The sequence below is a fragment of the Triticum dicoccoides genome, chromosome 5B, assembly GCF_002162155.2.
Source record: "Triticum dicoccoides isolate Atlit2015 ecotype Zavitan chromosome 5B, WEW_v2.0, whole genome shotgun sequence".
Taxonomy (NCBI): Eukaryota; Viridiplantae; Streptophyta; class Magnoliopsida; order Poales; family Poaceae; genus Triticum; species Triticum dicoccoides.
The window spans coordinates 48,823,889-48,841,926 of NC_041389.1; positions in this window are offsets into that span (position 1 = coordinate 48,823,889).

Sequence of the window (18,038 nt, forward strand, 5' to 3'; positions counted from 1 at the left end):
GGGCGGCCGGGGACGGCGCGCACGACGCGCGGGCCGGCTCGGGAGGAGCCGAGGCGGCAGCGACGGCGCAACGGCGGCGGAGGGCGCGGCCGGGCGGCGCGCGGCGGCGGCGCGCGGTGCCCGCGGTAGCGGCCGGCGGCGAGGCGCGAGGCGGCGGGGACGAGCGGGCCGGGCGGCGCCGGATCTGGGCCCGCGTGGGACCCGGATGGGCTCCACGGGCCGGCGGCGCTGGGACGGCGGCGGAGGACACGTGGAGGCAGCTGGTTGGGCGCGGGGCGGCGGCTGGACGTGTCCGGTCGGGTCCGGACATGTCCGGCGCGGCGCGGAGGGGAAATTAGGGTTTGGGGGAAATGATCCGGAATTTCGGGGAAGAGGGCATATTTATAGGTAGAGGGAGCTAGGAGAGTCCAAATGAGGAGCGGTTTTCGGCCACGCGATCGTGATCGAATGACCGAGAGCATGAAGGGGAGTTAGATGGGTTTTGGGCCACTTTGGAAGGGGTGTTGGGCTGCAAAGAGAAGGAGGCTTTTACGGTTACCCGGTTAACCGTTGGAGTACCAAACGACCTCCAAATGGCACGAAACTTGACAGGCGGTCTACCGGTGGTATACCAAGGCCGCTTGGCAAGACTCGATCCATTCCGAGAATGTTTATCACCCACACACAACAGGAGACAAGAGGGGAACACCGGAGGACATAGGAGCGCCGAATTGCAAAACGGACAACGGGGAAAATGCTCGGATGCATGAGACGAACACGTATGCAAAATGAAATGCACATGATGACATGATAAAATGCAACACGCAAGCAAATGACATGGCAACTACGGCGAATAACTGACAGACACCTGGCGCATCGGATCCGGGGCGTTACAACACTCCTCCACTAACAAGAGATCTCGTCCCGAGATCTTAGGACCGAGACGGGAGATAAAAGGGATGAGGAGAAACAAGAACTCAAGAGAAGAAGCAAAGAATCGAGAGCACTCGAGAACAAGAGAGGAACGACGAGAATGACGAGAATCAAATGTTCACGAAATCAGATAGACTATAAAATCACTCCGGTTAGAACGAGATAAGAAAATGGATAAGACTGAAAGGATTTGAGAAGCACTCCGGCTAAAATGGAAGGAATAAAACACGAGCTTGAGAGGATGGAATGATACTTGATGAAGACATGACACAAAACCTCCGGAAAGAATTAAAAGAGTTGAATGAAAAGAACGGTTAAGAAAATGACAACTTGTGCCACGACTGAAATAGAAAGCAACCTTAGAAGAAAAGATTGAATGGAGTTGTTGAGAAAATCAACAACGAAATAATAAGCTTGTTGTGGACTTATGGATAACATCTCAAAATTATGAGGTGATCACCGACCACAAGCGGAAAAGATTGGATAGCTGCGAAGAATGAAGAAATGCAAAACTCCACTTCAAAAGGATATGGAGGATTAATTTCACTTTGAGATGCAAGAAGAAAAGATACTTGAATTCCACCAACAAAATCTTGATGAACTCTTGAAGAATGAACTAAATCATGAAGAACCACCATGAAGAACTCCGGTAACCAAAAGGATGACGAGATACAATGAATGATGAAAGAATAAGATTAAAGCTTGCGATGATTTAGATGGAGGTTCCGACGAAATGGCCGAGGAAGTTGAACTCCGGAAAAGAAAAGATGGGAAACACTTGGAACTAGAATTTATTCATCAAGAACAAACTCCGAAGGAAGGGATTACTCACTTGGATGAAATAAGAATAAGATTTATTGTATGCTTATCCTTAATCAAATTAAATTGATGACAAGCAATGGACTTCGCATACCACTTATTCTTCTTGAAATGGATTGAGAAGTGACATATCGCAAACTTGAGAAGGTCTTCATGAACCACCGGTAGTATTGAAAGAAGGAATGGATTAATATGATGACAAAGGAAAAAGAATGTGAATTTACCACCGTTAGAAATGAAAATGACTGATGAAAGGGACTGAATCACCGGGAAGAATTAGAAGAACAAATATTCTTGAGGGGATTAGATGCAAGAGAACAAAGAGATCACGAGCTGATTAAAGAACACTTGAACGAAGCACCGGGATAATTGGATAACGGTAGCTAAAATGTGAAGACGAAGAAATCTTATGGAAAGATGGCCTCCGGTGAAAAGAAACGGGGGAACAACTTCTGAAATACTCCGGATGGATGAAAAGAATATCTGACAAATGGAATAATTCAAGAGGATAACATGAAGCTAGAACCACGAAACTTCGAGAGAACGGGCAAGATTTAGAGGAAAAACTCTTCTTCGGTCTTCAAATGACGACGAGAAACATCACCAAAATTACTGAGATACTCCGGTAGAATGAAAAACGAAGAGGTTGAGGCAACAATGAAATGATTGAAATCGATCTTGGAAAGGCATCTGACTGATGAAATTCATACTTACGTCAAACTTGAAAAGAATTTAGGAATAACTCCGGGGAAGTAGAAGAGTCAGGTAAGATCCTGGAAAAAGACCTGTGGGTTAGGGCCCACTAAAATAAACACCGTTGAAAAGGACTGTTGAAGAGATAGATGATGCACCAAAATAATTGAAATATTTGAATGAGGTGACAACCTCGAATCAATTCAAACACAGACGAATCTCCAGAGATGTCTTGAACACTCCAGAATGACAATCTGGCAGGAGGAAAACGAGCAAGGAAAACACTTGAGCTGAGGGAAAGAATATAATCACTACCGAAAAACTTGAATTGAATCCACCGGAGAAGATAAAGAGATGAAGAATGACGAACAAGACGAGAATTCACCGGTTGAAACAATTGACAAAAGACTGAAGGGGCTCCGCACGAATAAATTAATGGTCGAGAGAGAGTCAGACTCCGGGAAGAAAAAGGGTGGGAGGGCGGGAAAACAAAAGCAACTTGGAAGGGGAAATCGACGAATATCTTGAAGAGGAAACACCGGTTGAAGTCATTGAGGAAAGAAAGCAAAGACTTCGCACGAGTAGGATGGATACTCGATTACTGACTCCGGCTTCGAGAAGAAAAGGGGAGGGCGGGTGGGAAAAGAAAACAACTGAGGATTGAACTCAAAGATGAAGAGGCTCGAGTCAACTTGATGAGAAATGCACCGGATGAAGAGAAGAGAACCAACGATCAGAAAACCAACTGCGTGATCCTAAAGAAAATTTGAAAGGGAAGAGGAGTAATTCAAAACACCTACGTCAAGATTCCTTACCAGAGCGACGAAGGGACCGAGGAGTAAAAAGAATTCCTACTCTCCGATATAACTAGACTCCGAAAAATAGTTTACTTCTAGACTCAACAACGGCCAAATTACATGATCAATCAAGGGGGCTCCTAGGGTCGGTCGAGGCTCTGATACTAACTTGTCACGCCCAATATGCGACCCTATCCAAAAGGAACTCGAAGGTCCCACCAAGGATAGACCCGCATATTGAAACGCTTTTGCAAGGTGGATATCATTACATCAACATTACATAATAGATGGGGATACATACATAAGGCATACAATGCCACACGAATACAACATCACAATACATAAGAGCAACATCCGGCTACGGATGAATCACAAAAAGAAACTCAAACGACATCCACCCTGCTAGCCCAGGCTGCCGACCTAGAACCTATCCCCTGATCGAAGAAGAAGCAGAAGAAGAACTCAACGCAAGCAAGCATCGCTCTCGCGTCATGATCATCGCATAACCTGTACCTGCAACTGTTGTTGTCGTAATCTGTGAGCCACGAGGACTCAGCAATCCCATTACCATGGGTATCAAGACTAGCAAAGCTTAAAGGGAAAGGAAGGGGTAAAGTGGTGAGGCTGCAGCAGCGACTAAGCATATATGGTGGCTAATATACGCAAATAAGAGCGAGAAGAGAGCAAGCAGAACGGTCGTCAACTAGTAATGATCAAGAAGTGATCCTGAACTCCTACTTACGTCAAACATAACACAAAAACCTTGTTCACCTCCCGGACTCCGCCGAAAAGATACCATCACGGCTACACACGCGGTTGATGCGTTTTAATTCGGATCTGGTGTCAAGTTATCTACAACCGGACATTAACAAATTCCCATCTGCCTATAACCCCAGGCACGGCTTTCGAAAGATTATACCCTGCAGGGGTGTCCCAACTTAGCCCATGACAAGCTGTCGCGATCAACGAAGGAATAGACCTTCTCCCAGCAAGACCTGATCAGACTCGAAATCCTGGTTTACAAGACATTTCGACAATGGTAAAACAAGACCAGCAAGACCGCCCGATGCGCCGACAAATCCCGATAGGAGCTGCACATATCTCGTTCTCAGGGCACACCGGATTGTCCAAATTTCCGGTAGGCCAGCCCAGAGTTGCCCCTGGTGGCCACCGGCGGCTGACAGTTTGGACCAACACTCACGACGAGCACTGGCCCGGGGGGGGGATAAAATAAAGATGACCCTCAAGAGCGCGACTCCCAAGGGAAAAAGGGCTAGGTGAGGCAAATGGCAAAACCAAGGTTGGGCCTTGCTGGAGAAGTTTTATTCAAAGTGAACTGTCAAGGGGGTCCCATAAATCACCCGACCGCATAAGGAACACAAAATCCAGGAACATAACACCGGTATGACGGAAACTAGGGCGGCAAGAGTGGAACAAAACACTAGGCAAAAGGCCGAGTCTTCCACCCTTTACCAAGTATATAGATGCATTAATACTATAAAGGATATTGTGATATCCCAACCAAAATCCTGTCCACCATGGAGCAATCTTCAACTTCACCTGCAACTAGCAACGCTATAAGAGGGGCTGAGCAAAGCGGTAACATAGCCAAACAATGGTTTGCATAGGAAAGGTGTCAAAGGTTAGAGTTTCATGGCAATTTGGGATGGCTTGATAAACAGGTAATAGGTAGCGCAGCATAGCGATAGAACGAAGAAACTAGCATAGCAATGATAGTAGTGAGATCCAGGGTAGCGGTCATCTTGCCTGAAATCCTGCAAGGAAGAAGAACGAGTCCATGAAGAAGATGAAGCCACGAAGACGAACCAAGTGTAGACGAACGAGTCCTCACGATCGCAACGGAAACAGGAACTATCGAAAAGAAGCACACAACATAGTAAACACACCACACATGAACAAGGCATGATGCACAACAAGCATGATGCATGACAAATCTAGATGAGGCCTCTCATGGCAAGAGATGATGCAAACAAGAGCAACACATCAAGGCAAGTTTAAATGAGGCCGGAAGCAACATATAACAATTCCGGTAAGTCCTCATGCATATTTCGAAATTGGTCCAGATCTGAATAAACCTTATGTTCAAGTTGTTAAACAACAAGTTAAGATGCACCAAGATGATCTACACGAGATTCTAGTCAAGTTACATATAAAGTTCATGTAGTTCGGAGCTACGGCCTAGAAGATATGAGCAAAACAAGTTAAACATGGCATTGATGCAAAATGCATACAAACATCAAGCAAACACCTCAAAACAAGTATGCAACATGATAATATGAAACTACATGCAATTCTAAGCAAGTTTCATATAGAGCACACTCAAAACGGAGCAACGGTTCAACACACACACATGAAACAAGTTATAGCAACAATCTGTCCAAAACAGCAACTAAGCATATTGCAAGCATCACAACAACATGCTACAGCACCTCAACATACTAACAAAAGGCATGGGCATGATGTACAGGTAAAGCATTACAAAACATGAACACTGAGCTATCTCCAGAAATCACTAGAACATGCTCAAACACGCATGGAGAGATTGCAAGTAATAACAATTTCAGACTTTGCAGAAAATAACATCACGATGCAATGTTTAGAGCTATCAAAAAACATGTTATAGGAACTTATCATGGCAAACAAAGGCATGACATGAATCTACTAATTTCATAGATCAAAAGACCCTTACTGACCATAAGCCAAAAAGGATCAGAAAATATAATGGCACCCACGTAAACATGGCAAGTTATAATACAGATTCAAACAAGGCAGGAACAGAATTATGAAGGCATGTAGATGAGCTTGTGCAACTCACTACAGAGCAATACATGGCATGGCAAGGCAACCAACAGTAAGAAGACATGTTTGTGAAGCTAAGCATGGCAATAGCAAGTTCATAGGGTGCATGGATCACTAGGAAAACACATGGAAACAACTGAACTTAATGTTAACAGGCTGGTAGCAACATTATGAAGCAACTTTAGAGCAGGATTACAACAAGCTACAACAACTATAAATGCAACCAGGGGCATGGATGGATAGAGGATGACATGTAGATCAAAACATATTTATAGAACATCTCCAGATTATGTATAGAATGATTAGTAGAAACATGTTTATATAGCATCACGAAATAACAGATTCAGCCTAGCAAAACAGCAACATCATGTACACTACTTAACAAGCTCGATTCACTCACCACAAGTCATTGCATGACAAGATAAGCATAGCATCATCAAGAAGACATGTTTGTGTAACCAACCAAGGCAAGAACAAGTCCATAGCATGCAAGGATCAACTATAGCATCCTTGGCTAAATTGAATAACAAGTAAACAATCTGCCAGGAAACATTTTGAAGCAAAAGTAGAGCACGAAAATGACATGCTAGACTACTCCATAATAGCAAGCAAGAGGCATGAATGGATAGACAATAACCATATGTTCAAAACACCCTTACTGAAGTATCTCAGAATATGCATGGATCTCTCTGTAGCATCAAGTTTACATGGCATCAAAATAACAGCAGAACAGGGACTAAAATCAGCAACATCACGATGCCTAGTTTGCATGCGTGTGCTCGTCACCACATTGATCACAAAAATACATGGTAAACACCCCTGTAAAGATGGCATGGCATAGTTCAAAACACATGAAGACATCAACCTCATAGGATGCACACATCAATCATGGCAAAAATGACAAAAGAGCTCGTTCTGTTAACAGACATCAGAAAACATTATGAAGCACTCTTACAACAACGATTCAGGCATCTAGATGACCTCAAATGAATATGATGCAATGGAATAAAATGATGTACTCGTTGAGACGAACAATTTGACATATTACACGCACAAAACGGAGCTACATGCACAGAGATACATCAGGTTAAACATGGCATGAAAATGACAAAAACTTAGGGACTTACACGATTTTTGGACCTCGGGGAAAAGTCAACCGCCTTGGATCTCGCCGGAGTTCGTCGCCGGAGAAGGTCGGCGGAGGCGGGGACGGGGTGCTCCCGGGTTACGTTGTGACGTTTGGTACACCCAAAGCATTCCTATGGTATCCGGGAGTTGCACCATCTCATGGTCATGATCTTGTGCTAGGCTTAGGATTGGGTCTTGTCCATCACATCATTCTCCTAATGATGTGATCCTGTTATCAACGACATCCAATGTCCATGGTCAGGAAACCGTAACCATCTATTGATCAAGGAGCTAGTCAACTAGAGGCTTACTAGGGACATGGTGTTGTCTATGTATCCACACATGTATCTGAGTTTCCTATCAATACAGTTCTAGCATGGATAATAAACAATTATCATATACAAGGAAATATAATAATAACCATTTTATTATTGCCTCTAGGGCATATTTCCAACTGTCTCCCACTTGCACCAGAGTCAATAATCTAGTTCACATCACTATGTGATTGTAATGAATCAACATCCATGGGGTTTGATCATATCTCGCTTGTGAGAGAGGTTCTTAGTCAACGGATCTGAACATGTGTGTTCTGCAAATCTCTATGTCATCTCCTAGATGCAGCTACCACGCTCTATTTGGAGCTATTCCAAATAACCGTTCTACTATACGAATCTGGTTTACTACTCAAAATAATCTGGATTAGTGTCAAAGCTTGCATCGGCGTAACCCTTTACGACGAACTCTTTTTCCACCTCCATAATCGAGAAAATTCCTTAGTCCACTAGTTACTAAGGATAAGTTTGACCGCTATCCTGTGATTCATTCTTGGATCACTCTTGTACCCCTTGACTGACTCATGGCAAGGCACACTTCAGGTGCGGTACACAGCATAACATACTATATAGCCTACGTCTGAAGCATAGGGGATGACCTTCGTCCTTTCTCTCTCTTCTGCCGTGGTCATGTCTTGAGTCTTACTCAATATTCACACCTCATAACACAGCCAAGAACTCCTTCTTTTCCGATCTATTTTGAACTCCTTCAAAATCTTGTCACGGTATGTACTCATTTGAAAGTACTATTAAGCGTCTTTTGATCTATCCTTATAGATCTTGATGCTCAATGTTCAAGCAGCTTAATCCAGGTTTTCCATTGAAAAACACTTTTCAAATAACCCTATATGCTTTCCAGAAATTCTACAACATTTCTGATCAACAATATGTTAACAACATATACTCATCAGAAATTCTATAGTGCTCCCACTCACTTCTTTGGAAATACAAGTTTCTCATAAACTTTGTATAAGCCCAAAATCTTTGATTGTCTTCATCAAAGTGTATATTCCAATTCCGAGATGCTTACTCCAATCCTTAGAAGGATTGCTAGAGCTTTGCATACTTGTTAGCATCTTTCAGGATTGACAAAACCTTCTAGTTGTATCACATACAACCTTTCCTCAACAATATCGTCGAGTAAATAATGTTTTGACATCCTATCTGCAAGATTTCATAAATCATGCAGTAATTGCTAATATAATTCCAACAGACTCTTAGCATCTCTACGAGTGAGAAAGTCTCATCGTAGTCAACTCCTTGAACTTGTCGGAAAACATCTTAATGACGAGTCGAGCTTTCTTAATGGTGATACTTACCATCATTGTCCGTCTTCCTTTAAAATTCCATCTGTACCCAACAGCCTCACGACCATCAAGTAGTTCTTCCAAAGTCTACACTTTGTTTCATACATGGATCCTCTCTCGGATTTTATGGCCTCGAGCCATTCGCCGGAATCCGGGCCCACCATCGCTTCTCCATGGCTTGTAGGTTCATTGTTGTCTAGCAACATGACTTCCAAGACAGGATTACCGTACCACTCTGAAGTAGTACGCATCCTTGTCGACCTACCAGGTTTGGTAGTGATTTGATCCGAAGTTTCATGATCACTATCATAAGCTTCTACTTCAATTGGTGTAGGTGCCACAGGAACAACTTCCTGTGCCCTGCTACACACTAGTTGAAGTGATGGTTCAATAACCTTATCAAGTCTCCACCATCCTCCCACTCAATTCTTTCAAGAGAAACTTTTCCTCGAGAAAGGACTCGTTTCTAGAAACAATCACTTTTGCTTCCGGAACTGAGACAAGAAGTATACCCAACTATTTTTGGGTGTCCTATGAAGATGCATTTATCCGCTTTGGGTTTCCAGCTTATCAACCCGGAAACTTTTTTCACATAAGCGTCGCAGCCCCAAACTTAAGGAACGACAGCTTAGGTTTCTCCAAACCATAGTTCATACGGTGTCGCCTCAACGGAATTGCATGGTGCCCTATTTAAAGTGAATGCGGTTGTCTCTAATGCCTAACCCATGAACGATGGTGGTAATTCGATAAGAGACATCATGGTATGCCCCATATCCAATAGGGTGCATCTATGATGTTCGGACACACCATCACACTATGGTGTTCCAGGCGGTGTTAGTTGTGAAACAATTTCCACAATGTCTCAATTGTGTACCAAACTCGCGATTCAGATATTCATCTCTATGATCATATCACAGACATTTTATCCTCTTGTCACGAAGATCTTCAACTTCACTCTGAAATTACTTGATCCTTTCAATAATTCAGACTTGTGTTTTATCAACTAAATATACTCAACATCTACTCAAATCATCTGTGAAGTAAAAACATAACGATATCCACTGCATGCCTCAGCACTCATTGGACTGCACACATCAAAATGTGTTACTTCTAACAAGTTGCTTTCTTGTTCCATCTTACTGAAACCGAGGCTTTTCAGTCATCTTGCCCATGTGGTATGATTTGCATGTCTCAAGTGATTCAAAATCAAGTGAGTCCAAACGATCCATCTGCATGGAGTTTCTTCATGTGTATACACCAATAGAAATGGTTCACATGTCTCAATCTTTTCAAAAACGAGTGAGTCCACAGATCCATCAACATGGAGCTTCCTCATATGTTTTATAGCAATATTACTTACATGGCAGTGCCACAAGTAGGTGGTACTATCATTACTATCTTATATCTTTTGGTATGAACCATTCATTTTAGGTGCAAGACCATTGAAGGTATTATTCAAATAAACAGAGTAACCATTATTCTCCTTAAATGAATAGCCGTATTGTAATAGCCATAATCCATTCATGTCTATGCTCAACGCGAACACCAAATAACAATTATTTAGGTTTAACACCGATCCCGATGGTAGAGGGAGCGTGCGATGTTTGATCACATCAACCTTGGAAATACTTCCAACACATATCGTCACCTCGCCTTTAGCTAGTCTCCGTTTATTCTGTAGCCTTTTATTTCGAGTTACTAACACTTAGCAACCGAACTGGTATCTATTACCATGGTGCTAGTACGAGTACTAGTAGAGTACACATTAATATAATGTATATTCAATATACTTCTGTCGACCTTGCCTGCCTTCTTATCTACCAAGTATCTAGGGTAATTCTGCTCCAGTGACCGTTCCCCTTATTACAGAAGCACTTAGTCTCGGGTTTGGGTTCAACCTTGGGTTTCTTCACTAGAGCAGCAGCTGATTTGCCGTTTCATGAAGTATCCCTTCTTGCCCTTGCCCTTCTTGAAACTAGTGGTTTCACTAACCATCAACAATTGATGCTCCTTCTTGATTTCTACTTTCGCGGTGTCAAACATCGCGAATATTTCAAGGATCATCATATCTATCCCTGATATGTTATAGTTCATCACGAAGCTCTAACAGCTTTGTGGCAATGACTTTGGAGAAACATCACTATCTCATCTGGAAGATCAACTCCCACTCGATTCAAGTGATTGTTGTACTCAAACAATCTGAGCACAAGCTCAACGATTGAGCTTTTCTCCCTTAGTTTGTAGGCTAAGAAAATCGTCGGAGGTCTTATACCTCTTGACGTGGGCACGAGCCTGAAATCCCAATTTCAGCCCTCGAAACATCTCATATGTTCCGCGACGTTTCAAAATCGTCTTCGATGCCTCAATTCTAAATCGTTTAACATTACTGAACTATCACGAAGTTATCAAAACGTGTATGTCAAATGTTCGCAACATCCACAGACAATGTTCGAGGTTCAGCTCACCAAGCGGTGCATTAAGGACATAAGCCTTCTACGCAGCAATGAGGACAATCCTCAGTTTTCGGACCCAGTCCGCATAATTGCTACTATCAACTTTCAACTAAATTTTCTCTAGGAACATGTCTAAAACAGTAGAACTAAAGCGCGAGCTACGACATAATTTGCAAAAACCTTTTGACTATGTTCAGGATAATTAAGTTCATCTTATGAACTCCCACTCAGATAGACATCCCTCTAGTCATCTAAGTGATTACATGATCCAAGTCAACTAGGCCGTGTCCGATCATCACGTGAGATGGACTAGTCATCATCGGTGAACATCTTCATGTTGATCGTATCTACCATACGACTCATGCTCGACCTTTCGGTCTCTTGTGTTCCGAGGCCATGTCTGTACATGCTAGGCTCGTCAAGTCAACCTAAGTGTTTCGCGTGTGTAAATCTGGCTTACACCCATTGTATGTGAATGTTAGAATCTATCACACCTGATCATCACGTGGTGCTTTGAAACAACGAACTTTCGCAACGGTGCACAGTTAGGGGGAACACTTTCTTCAAATTTTAATGAGGGATCATCTTATTTACTACCGTCGTTCTAAGCAAATAAGATGCATAAACATGATAAACATCACATGCAATCAAAAAGTGACATGATATGGCCAATATCATTTTGCTCCTTTTGATCTCCATCTTTGGGGCTCCATGATCATCATCGTCACCGGCATGACACCATGATCTCCATCATCATGATCTCCATCATCGTGTCTCCATGAAGTTGTCTCGCCAACTATTAGTTCTACTACTACTGCTAACGTTTTAGCAATAAAGTAAAGTAATTACATGGCGTTGTTCAATGACACGCAGGTCATACAATAAATTAAGACAACTCCTATGGCTCCTGCCGGTTGTCATACTCATCGACATGCAAGTCGTGATTCCTATTACAAGAACATGATCAATCTCATACATCACATATCATTCATCACATTCTTTTTGGCCATATCACATCACATAGCATGCCCTGCAAAAACAAGTTAGATGTCCTCTAATTGTTGTTTGCGTGTTTTACGTGGCCGCTATGGGTTTCTAGTAAGAACATTTCTTACCTATGCAAAAACCACAACGTGATATGCCAATTGCTATTTACCCTTCATAAGGATCCTTTTCATCGAATCCGATCCGACTAAAGTGGGAGAGACTGGCACCCGCTAGCCACCTTATGCAACAAGTGCATGTCAATCGGTGGAACCTGTCTCACGTAAGTGTACGTGTAAGGTCGGTCCGGGCCGCTTCATCCCACAATACCGTCGAAACAAGATTGGACTAGTAACGGTAAGCATATTGAACAAAATCAACACCCACAACAACTTGTGTTCTACTCGTGCATAGAAACTACGCATAGACCTAGCTCATGATGCCACTGTTGGGGATCGTAACAGAAATTTAAAATTTTCTCCGCATCACCAAGATCAATCTATGGAGTAATCTAGCAACAAGGGAAAGGGGAGTGCATCTACATACCCTTGTAGATCGCTAAGCGGAAGCGTTACAAGAACGCAGATGAAGGAGTCGTACTCGTAGTGATTTAGATCGCGGTTGATTCCGATCTAAGCGCCGAACAACGGCGCCTCCGCGTTCAACACACGTGCAGCCTGATGACGTCTCCCGTGCCTTGATCCAGCAAGGGGAGATTGAGAGGTTGGGGAAGACTTCGTACAGCAGCAACACGACGGCGTGGTGGTGGTGGAGGAGCGTGACACTCTAGTAGGGCTTCGCCAAGCACTGCGAGAGACGAGGAGGGAGAGAGGTAGGGCTGCGCCTTTGAGAGAATAACTCGTGTGTTTTGCAGCCCCCAATACCTCAAGTATATATAGGGGAAGGGGAGGGGCTGCGCCCCCATCTAGGGTTCCCTCCCTAGGGGTGGCGGCAGCCCCCAAAACCCATCTAGGGTGCGGCCAAGGGGGGGGGGGAAGAGAGGGGGGCGCCCTAGGGTGGGCCTTAAGGCCCATCTGGACCTAGGGTTTGCCCCCTCCCACTCTCCCTGCGCCTTGAGCCTTGGTGGGGGGGCGCACCAGCCCACCCGGGGCTGGTCCCCTCCCACACTTGGCCTATGCAGCCCTCTGGGGCCGGTGGCCCCACCTGGTGGACCCCCGGGACCCTCCCGGTGGTCCCGGTACGTTACCGATAGCACCCGAAATCTTTCCGGTGACCAAAACAGGACTTCCCATATATAAATCTTTACCTTCGGACCATTCCAGAACTCCTCATGACGTTCGGGATCTCATCCGGGACTCCGAACAACATTCTGTAACCACGTATATCTATTCCCTATAACCCTAGCGTCATCGAACCTTAAGTGTGTAGACCCTACGGGTTCGAGAACAATGTAGACATGACCGAGACAACTCTCCGGCCAATAACCAATAGCGGGATCTGGGTACCCATGTTGGATCCCACATGTTCCACGATGATCTCATCGGATGAACCACGATGTCAAGGATTCAATCAATCCCGTATACAATTCCCTTTGTCTATCGGTATAGTACTTGCCTGAGATTCGATCGTCGGTATGCCGATACCTGGTTCAATCTCGTTACCAGCAAGTCTCTTTACTCGTTCCGTAATACATCATCCCGCGATCAACTCCTTGATCACATTGTGCACATTATGATGATGTCCTACCGAGTGGGCCCAGAGATACCTCTCCGTCACACGGAGTGACAAATCCTAGTGTCGATTCGTGCCAACCCAACAGACACTTTCAGAGATACCCGTAGTGTACCTTTATAGCCACCCAGTTATGTTGTGACGTTTGGTACACCCAAAGCATTCCTACGGTATCCGGGAGTTGCACAATCTCATGGTCTAAGAAAAAGATACTTGACATTTAGAAAAGCTTTAGCATACGAACTACACGATCTTGTGCTAGGCTTAGGATTGGGTCTTGTCCATCACATCATTCTCCTAATGATGTGATCCCGTTATCAACGACATCCAATGTCCATGGTCAGGAAACCGTAACCATCTATTGATCAACGAGCTAGTCAACTAGAGGCTTACTAGGGACATGGTGTTGTCTATGTATCCACACATGTATCTGAGTTTCCTATCAATACAATTCTAGCATGGATAATAAACAATTATCATAAACAAGGAAATATAATAATAACCATTTTATTATTGCCTCTAGGGCATATTTCCAACAAATTCCTCCATTATCGACTAATCTATGACAGACGCAATGTCGTCCCTGTTACTCTTCTTGCTCCCTACCTTTTTGATTATCAGGCAAAAGGAAGATATGTTGTCACCAGGGAGGAAGCAGCTGAATAGGAGAGGGGAGTGGAGGTAGCTCGCCAACACCCTGCGGCTCAGGAGGCGGTTGCCGCTGCATCTTAGTACAACCCCGGTTTCACTTACGGATATCAGCCAGGCGATCCTTGGTATTAGACCAACTTAGGCCAAAAGCCTAAGCTTGGGGGAGTATGTATTTATCACCGACTTTACATTCATGTTCACACACTAGTCGTCGGTGCTCATACTCTTTCATTGTATTATCCATGCTAGCTTAAATTTCTTTTTCTAGTTTTCTTCTTGTGTATTTGATAAACCTTGAGAAAAACCAAAAAAAAATTAGTTAGTTTAGTTTCCATGCTTGTAGTAGAATTAAAATAAAAATCCAAAAAGATTTCTAGTTCTTCTTCTTACTTGTTGGGAGCTTTCCCGTGTAAATAGTTTTATTTTCTTTTTCTTTCCTTTGGGGGTCGAGAAGACCATATTGAAAATGTTTAGTGGCTCCCGTATGCATGATTGTTTATTTAACTTAGAGCCCATATTACTTGTCTTCTCTTTTGAGTTGAATGCTTGCAGATTCCAGCTTAGTCCAATGCACGTGCACTCTTATTATTATACACATCGTTCGGTCGTGCAAGTGAAAGGCAATAATGACGATATATGATGGACTTATTGGGAGGAGAAAAGCTGGTATGAACTCAACCTCTCTTGTTTTTATAAATATGATGAGTTCATCGTTTCTGGGTCAGCTATTATTAAGTAAACATATTTGCAATGACATTTAGAGATTATAGTTGCTTGTGCCATGCTTGATTAGCTATGAGTTATAATGGTTTACCTTGCGTGCCAACATGCTATTAGAATGATTATGATGTGGTATGATGGGATGGTATCCTCCTTTGAATAAATTGAGTGACTTGACTTGGCACATGTTCACGCATGTAGTTGAAACAAATCAACATAGCCTTCACGATATTTAGGTTCATGGTGGATTATATCCTACTCATGCTTGTATTCGGTGTGAATTAATTTTAATGCATGTTTATGACTGTTGTCGCTCTCTCAGTTGGTCGCTTCCCAGTCTTTTGCTAGCCTTCACCTGTACTAAACGGGAATACTGCTTGTGCATCCAAACTCCTTAAACCCCAAAGTTATTCCATATGAGTCCACTATACCTTCCTATATGCAGTATCTACCTGCCGTTCCAAGTAAATATTGTATGTGCCAAACTCCAAACCTTCAAATGAAATTCTGTTTTGTATGCTCAAGCAGCTCATGTTACAACTAGGGCTGCCTATATCTTCCATGCTAGGTGGGTTATTCTCACAGGAGTGGACTCCGCTCCTCATTCACAAGAAAGGGCCGGTAACCGGGATGCCCAGTCCCATGATCCAAAAAGATCAAATCAAATCAAAATAATTAAACAAAACTCCCCCAGGGCTGTTGTTAGTTGGAGGCACTCGTTGTTTCGAGCAAGCCATGGATTGATGCTTGTTGGTGGTTGGGGGAGTATAAACCTTTACCATTCTGTTTGGGAACTGCCTATAATGCATGTAGTATGGAAGATACAACCATCTCATAGTTGTTGCGTTGACAGTGAAAGTATGCCGCTCAAAATGTTATTCAATCTCTATTTTAAAATCGAGCTCTAGCACCTCTACAAATCCTTGCTTCCCTCTGCGAAGGGCCTATCTATTTAATTTTATGTTGAGTCATCACCCTTCTTATTAAAAGCACCCGCTGGAGAGCACACTGTCATTTGCATTCATTATTGTTGGTTTATATTGGGTATGACTTGACTGGATCTCTTTTACCATGAATTACAATGTTTAGTCAGTCCTTGATCTTTAAAGGTGCTATGCATTTATATTTTGCGGTCTCAGAAAGGGCTAGCGAGATACCATTTTGTTATATCATGTTATGACTGTTTTGAGAAAGTGTTGTCATCCGAGTTTTATTATTATGGCTCGCTAGCTGATTATGCTATTGATATGAGTAATTGTGAGACCCAAGTGTTATTGTGAGTATGGTTAGTTCATAATATTTGCTGAAACTTGAATGCTGGCTTTTCATGTTTACAATAACAAGAGCAAACAGAGTTTGTAAAAGTTTTTCTTTATCACTTTCAGTTTATCAACTGAATTGCTTGAGGACAAGCAAAGGTTTAAGCTTGGGGGAGTTGATACATCTCCAACGTATCTACTTTTCCAAACACTTTTGCCCTTGTTTTGGACTCTAACTTGCATGATTTGAATGAAACTAACTCGGACAGATGCTGTTTTCAGCACAACTGCCATGATGTTGTTTTATGTGTAGAAAAGAAAAGTTCTCGGAATGTCCTGAAAATCCACGGAGGCACTTTTTGGAATTAATAAGAATTTTTGGGAGAAAGATATGCACAGGGGGCCCACAGGCTGTCCACGAGACATGCCCCCCCTAGGGCGCGCCCCCTATCTCGTGGGCCCCCTGGACCTCCACCGACCTCAACTCCAACTCCATATATTTCGTCTCGGGGAGAAAAAAATCAGAGAGAAAGTTTCATCGCGTTTTACGACACGGAGCCGCCGCCAAGCCCTAATCTCTCTCAGGAGGGCTGATCTGGAGTCTGTTCGGGGCTCCGAAGAGGGGGATTCGTCGCCGTCGTCATCATCAACCATCCTCCATCACCAATTTCATGATGCTCACCGCCGTGCGTGAGTAATTCCATCGTAGGCTTGCTGGACGGTGATGAGTTGGATGAGATTTACCATGTAATCAAGTTAGTTTTGTTAGTGTTTGATCCCTAGTATCCACTATGTTCTGAGATTGATGTTGCTATGACTTTGCTATGCTTAATGCCTTTCACTGGGGCCCGAGTGCCATGATTTCAGATCTGAACCTATTATGTTTTCATGAATATATGTGTGTTCTTGATCCTATCTTGCAAGTCTATAGTCACCTATTATGTGTTATGATCCGACAACCCCGAAGTGACAATAATCGGGATACTTCTCGGTGATGACCGTAGTTTGAGGAGTTCATGTATTCACTATGTGTTAATGCTTTGGTCCGGTTCTCTATTAAAAGGAGGCCTTAATATCCCTTAGTTTCCACTAGGACCCCGCTGCCACGGGAGGGTAGGACAAAAGATGTCATGCAAGTTCTTTTCCATAAGCACGTATGACTGTTTACGGAATACATGCCTACATTACATTGATGAATTGGAGCTAGTTCTATGTCACCCTATGTTATAACTATTACATGAGGAATCGCATCCGGCATAATTATCCATCATTGATCCATTGCCTACGAGCTTTTCATATATTGTTCTTCGCTTATTTACTTTTCCGTTGCTACTGTTACAACTGCTACAAAAACCCAAAAACATTTATCTTTACTTTTGCTACTCTTACCTTTATTATCATACCACTTTTGCTACTAAATACTTTGCTGCAGATACTAAGTTATCCAGGTGTGGTTGAATCGACAACTCAA